The sequence below is a fragment of the Dermacentor andersoni genome, chromosome 4 (genome assembly GCF_023375885.2).
Source record: "Dermacentor andersoni chromosome 4, qqDerAnde1_hic_scaffold, whole genome shotgun sequence".
In the NCBI taxonomy this organism is placed as follows: domain Eukaryota; kingdom Metazoa; phylum Arthropoda; class Arachnida; order Ixodida; family Ixodidae; genus Dermacentor; species Dermacentor andersoni.
This window is the reverse complement of record NC_092817.1, coordinates 83,307,603-83,314,247: the sequence shown is the minus strand read 5'-3', so window position 1 is coordinate 83,314,247 and position 6,645 is coordinate 83,307,603. Positions and strand designations below refer to the sequence as shown.

The 6,645-nt window shown below is 45.0% G+C and overlaps 1 long non-coding RNA gene across 1 annotated transcript; it reads right to left on the bottom strand.

Annotated features, from left to right (window-relative positions):
• Positions 1–3,250: 3,250 nt before the first annotated feature.
• On the bottom strand, positions 3,251–6,642 carry LOC129386252 (uncharacterized). The gene is made up of 2 exons (XR_008613694.1): positions 6,464–6,642; positions 3,251–3,417 (listed from the first exon to the last, which is right to left on the bottom strand). It is a non-coding gene; the product is annotated as an uncharacterized lncRNA (long non-coding RNA).
• Positions 6,643–6,645: the final 3 nt, after the last annotated feature.

The window sequence follows — 6,645 nt, the reverse complement described above, 5'->3', positions numbered from 1 at the left end:
GCAAGAGGTCCGTGGTTCGAATCCCGGTGCCGCGCAATTTTCCACCGGATTAAAAAAAAAAAAAAAAATCCGCGTATTGATAAAATTGCATAAACAGGCCTGGAGTGTGGCCTGATGCCGGTGACCAGAACCGGTAACACACTCCCTCACCAGAGCAGGATTGGCCACCCTGGTGCAGTACTTGGCCACAACCTCCTATATGAACACAACAATCAAACCCCGGCCCTCAGTCCCCAGCAGCTGCGAAGCAACTGACCACGGCGGCGGTCAGACCTGCGACGCTGCAGAGGGTGCTAAGAATCCCTGGCTCCGGACAGGCCGCCATTGGAATATGAACCTGGCAACGTTTAACGCAAGAACATTATCTAGTGAGGCGAGTCTAGCAGTGCTATTGGAAGAATTAGAGGGCAGTAAATGGGATATAATAGGGCTCAGTGAAGTTAGGAGGCCAAAAGAAGCATATACAGTGTTAAGGAGCGGGCACGTCCTGTGCTACCGGGGCTTAGCGGAGAGACGAGAACTAGGAGTCGGATTCCTGATTAATAAGAATATAGCTGGTAACATACAGGAATTCTATAGCATTAACGAGAGGGTGGCATGTCTTGTTGTGAAACTTAATAAGAGGTACAAAATGAAGGTTGTACAGGTCTACGCCCCTACATCCAGTCATGATGACCAGGAAGTCGAAAGCTTCTACGAAGACGTGGAATCGGCGATGGGTAGAGTGAAAACAAAATACACTATACTGATGGGCGATTTCAATGCCAAGGTAGGCAAGAAGCATGCTGGAGACAAGGCAGTGGGGGAATATGGCATAGGCACTAGGAATAGCAGGGGGGAGGTATTAGTAGAGTTTGCAGAACAGAATAATATGAGGATAATGAATACCTTCTTCCGCAAGCGGAATAACCGAAAGTGGACATGGAGGAGCCCGAACGGCGAGACTAGAAATGAAATAGATTTCATACTCTGCACTAACCCTGGGATCATACAAGATGTGGACGTGCTCGGTAAGGTGCGCTGCAGTGACCACAGGATGGTAAGAACTCGAATTAGCCTAGACCTGAGGAGGGAACGGAGGAAACTGGTACATAAGAAGCCGATCAATGAGTTAGCGCTAAGAGGGAAAATAGAGGAATTCCAGATCAAGCTACAGAACAGGTATTCGGCTTTAAGCCACGAAGAGGATCTTAGTGTTGAAGCAATGAACGACAATCTTGTGGGCATCATTAAGGAGTGTGCAATAGAAGTCGGTGGTAACTCCGTTAGACAGGATACGAGTAAGCTATCGCAGGAGACGAAAGATCTGATCAAGAAACGCCAATGTATGAAAGCCTCTAACCCTACAGCTAGAATAGAACTGGCAGAACTTTCGAAGTTAATCAACAAGCGTAAGACAGCTGACATAAGGAAGTATAACATGGATAGAATTGAACAAGCTCTCAGGAACGGAGGAAGCCTAAAAGCAGTGAAGAAGAAACTAGGAATTGGCAAGAATCAGATGTATGCGCTAAGAGACAAAGCCGGCAATATCATTACTAATATGGATGAGATAGTTCAAGTGGCTGAGGAGTTCTATAGAGATTTATACAGTACGAGTGGCACCCACGATGATAATGGAAGAGAGAATAATCTAGAGGAATTCGATATCCCAGTAGTAACGCCGGAAGAAGTAAAGAAAGCCTTGGGAGCTATGCAAAGGGGGAAGGCAGCTGGGGAGGATCAGGTAACAGCAGATTTGCTGAAGGATGGTGGGCAAATTGTTCTAGAAAAACTGGCCAGCCTCTATACGCAATGCCTCAAGACCTCGAGCGTACCCGAATCTTGGAAGAACGCTAACATAATCCTAATCCATAAGAAAGGCGACGCCAAAGACTTGAAAAATTATAGACCGATCAGCTTACTGTCCGTTGCCTACAAAGTATTTACTAAGGTAATTGCAAATAGAATCCGGAACACCTTAGACTTCCGTCAACCAAAGGACCAGGCAGGATTCCGTAAAGGCTACTCAACAATAGATCATATTCACACTATCAATCAGGTGATAGAGAAATGTGCGGAATATAACCAACCATTATATATAGCTTTCATTGATTACGAGAAAGCGTTTGATTCAGTCGAAACCTCAGCAGTCATGGAGGCATTGCGGAATCAGGGTGTAGACGAGCCGTATGTAAAAATACTGAAAGATATCTATAGCGGCTCCACAGCCACTGTACTCCTCCATAAAGAAAGCAACAAAATCCCAATAAAGAAAGGCGTCAGGCAGGGAGATACGATCTCTCCAATGCTATTCACAGCGTGTTTACAGGAGGTATTCAGAGACCTGGATTGGGAAGAATTGGGGATAAGAGTAAATGGAGAATACCTTAGTAACTTGCGCTTCGCTGATGATATTGCCTTGCTTAGTAACTCAGGGGACCAACTGCAATGCATGCTCACTGATCTGGAGAGGCAGAGCAGAAGGGTGGGACTAAAAATGAATCTGCAGAAAACTAAAGTAATGTTTAACAGTCTCGGAAGGGAACAGCAGTTTACGATAGGTAGCGAGGCACTGGAAGTGGTAAGAGAATACATCTACTTAGGACAGGTAGTGACTGCTGATCCAGATCATGAGAGTGAAATAATCAGAAGAATAAGAATGGGCTGGGGTGCGTTTGGCAGGCATTCGCAGATCATGAACAGCAGGTTGCCATTATCCCTCAAGAGAAAAGTGTATAACAGCTGTGTCTTACCAGTACTCACGTACGGGGCAGAAACCTGGAGGCTTACGAAAAGGGTTCTACTTAAATTGAGGACGACGCAACGAGCTATGGAAAGAAAAATGATAGGTGTAACGTTAAGGGATAAGAAAAGAGCAGATTGGGTGAGGGAACAAACGCGCGTTAATGACATCTTAGTTGAAATCAAGAAAAAGAAATGGGCATGGGCAGGACATGTAATGAGGAGGGAAGATAACCGATGGTCATTAAGGGTTACGGACTGGATTCCGAGGGAAGGGAAGCGTAGCAGGGGGCGACAGAAAGTTAGGTGGGCAGATGAGATTAGGAAGTTTGGAGGGTCAACATGGCCACAATTAGTACATGACCGGGGTAGTTGGAGAAGTATGGGAGAGGCCTTTGCCCTGCAGTGGGCGTAATCAGGCTGATGATGATGATGATGATGATTTATGTAATTGTATTGTCCTCTCTGTTATGACCCTCTATGAGGGTTGACAGTATTAATAAATAAATAAATAGACAACGAGGAATGTGGGTAAGAACACTTTATTTTCAGCACACATGTTTTTTTAATGAACTGCTGTTATACTGCTAAAATCTGCACATTTAATAAAAGTACACTGCTTTGCTTCATCACTCCATGCTAAGTGCAAGTATCCTGTACCAGGAAGTCAAACCAAGACGTGGGATGTTCAGTCTGTGAAAATAAAAACGAGTTTGAAACATTAACATGCAAAAACTAAAGCACACTCAAGAAAATAAACACAGCACAGGAACATATCCAATGAATCAGAATTACCCTTGAGAGCAAACATATAGTTTCTATGGCACAGTGAAGAAACCTTATTCCTCCAGCTTTTTTGTGCGCGCGAGAAAATATGAAAGTGCATGCGTTCTCCCCATATTGTGTATCTGTCACCTTTTCACACACAACAAAGATGATGTCTCAATGTGCCCAACTGTCTTTGCATATCCATTTCTCTGCTCTCATACCATGATACCTACAGTTAAAGGCTGTAGCAATGCTTAGCTTGAATGAACCAACACAAGCTACATGCACTGCGCTGTTGAACATGGCATTGTAAGTTAGATTCATGCACAGCACATTCATGTGCCATAAACATTTGATTGTGATTGTAGGCGAGATAAATAAAAAGAAGGTATGTAAATAAGAATATTCCCTAATAAGCTGTGCAGAAGTGCTCTCCCGTTTGGACAGAAGCCGAGCACAGCTGCAGTGAACAAGAAGCCAACTTATACAGCATTTAAAATCTAGGTTCTAAATGTGCTACAGATTTTTCTGAATTCATGGTCGAAAATCTAGGTGTTAAAGGTGACAAACATTTAAACAGGTCTCTATTCGGACTGGTAATGCTATGTGTCACCTAGTTTGATAAAATATGCCATATCACTGGTCTCCCAAGCTACGGCTGCTGTCCAGTTGCAAGTGCAAATCACTCAATTATGTCTAGGGCACGTTTGAGCAAAAGGCAGCCAAGATTACTGTGCCAATGAGATCTATTTCCTGACATCTGATTTCTTCTCAGAAAGCTACTTCTAAAAAAAAACCTTCACAACAACATAACCCAAACCTTTCTTGAGTAAAGCCATCACACTGGACCTTGAACACTAATTACACAGTGGCTCTTTGTGATGTAATGTTATGTATGTCAGCACCTAACGAAGTACAGGAAAATTTAATAATGGCAGCGTGACAGGTACACAAAAAAGTAAAGGGATAAAACATCACACAAGCTGCCAACAGTGTTCATATCTCCATTTCAATGTGGATGTTTTTAGCAGTGAATACATGTTCTCATTAAACTGAGTCATATTATTACAAAAGCGAAGGGCAAGGGTCTTTACATTCTAAACTGACAAATGTGCTTTATTGCAATTCACCGCAATACAGGAGGTGTTTTGCAGTGAACCATCACATAAGGTTTTGGCTAACTACGGCGGGCGTGTCCTACAGCGGGGCCTCTTGTGTATTGCGGTAAAGCGTATTATTGTGACAAGAGCTAACCTGGAACGTATGGCTTTAGCCAACAAAAGTTCTCAAGACATCATGCATCCTGCCACGAAAATCTGCTTTGATGAGAGTAGAACATTAGGTTCGTCGCTGACAGAAACCATACATTCCAGATTCACGTAAATCTTTCCCAATATCGGCATGCTTCACCGCAACACACAACTATGTTGCGGTGATAACGGTGGTCGAACAGGCTGGTGCAAATGTTTCGACACGGGAGCATGCCTTCATCAGGACAACTGCTTTCCTTGGCAGTTTTCATATACGTGAGTGCCCCCAACTCCCAACAGGGGAGATTTACCTGGACCTTTGCCAAGAGACGTACCGACCAGCGTTTGGTAGTGGCTGGTAGAGATGCAGGAGTCTAAAAAGCGTTGCGAAATTCGGTTCCGTAAGGTTACCTTCACCGCAATACAAATATGTTAAGCGGTTAGACATACAAAATATTTTGCGGTGAATCATAGCAAGGGTATCCGGCCTTTGATGCAAAGCAGCTTTCCAAGAGGCACGGTAATGCCGTGGTTAGTTATGCAGTTCCCCGCATGCGAGTGAGTTCCCTGCGTTCGGCGGTTTCCCAGTGACATACAAAATTACATTGATTGACTGTGTTGTAAATGGGCGACGGCACTATATGCTGATGCAAAAGCGTCGTTTCGCTTTCGAAAACTGCGCTCGGCTAAAGAGAACAACCTTGACTCGCATATGACCAAAGCAGTTGAACAGGAAACTACGAAATTACGTAGCTGTTATGGAAGAAATCAACAGCTCAGAAAAAAATGGCCGTGTAAACATTAACTGGCTTACGAGGTCGACAAACCAACGGTTCAAAGCATCGCAGCCACGTCCGAAATAGCGCTGAAGGCCGGCCAGTACACTTAGGCGCCTCAACGCGCGTAATGTAACAGGAGACGACAGGTGCACGCGTACATCATTAAGGAACACATATTATTTATGTCGGTGAAAGCGGTCACTCTTCAGTTCTGACATGCTTCAGCGCGTAACACTAGTCTACTGCGGCGAAGCTGACTTCAGGACCCCGATTTCTTCAACTCATCTGGCGAGGCAGGTCCGTTTATCACGCTTGGCAACGTTTGACATTTTCTGCCTTAATTTCGTTCGTTCTTTTTTAATTTTCTTATCACAGTGACCCTGTATCACGCAGTAGCAGAGCTAGTGCCGCGTCTTAACTGCGTAAGGAAAGGCAAGCGTGTATACGCAGCAGGCACGGCGGCATTGGCTCTTGTTTGGAAACTTCAAGAGACGCTCTTCCGCGCAGCGATGTCATTTGTATTATTAAAAGAATGCAGGTGACGATTAAATGAGCCGCAGCAAAGCTGTAAAAAAGCAGTAGTAATGCTGTTCTAAGATCCTCTCGCTCGAGCGAGATGGTCTTAGAAAAAAAGCGCGATGTAACGCGATCTGACGGAACAGCTCGTCATGCCAGTGTTTTCTTACGTCCTCGTTCTTTCGCGCATCCTCCCTGAACCAGACTACTGAATGGTTCTGTGCACGCACTGACGATCCTGACGGAGGCAATACCACTCACATGAGCAGCTTTATATATGCCACGGCCCATTCCACATGCCGGCTGCAATTTGACGCGGCCAGGAGGCAAAATATGCGCACAAGGTACTTAATGGTAACGCATCAAACTGCTCACAGCCCCAATCCTTTATTACGCGCATATAGCGTGGAAAGATGAATTACTCACGCTCTAAGTGGGCACGGAATACGGACCGTTTCGCAGCGCAGCCGGCTCCGTAAGACGGCCGCCATGGAAATGAGCGGATGTGACATCATGGGTTATAGCGGACGTGACGTCATGGGTGAACGTAGACATTTCGGGCACCTTTCGTTTGCTGTGCCCCGGGCACAGCAGACACGGCCTTGTAC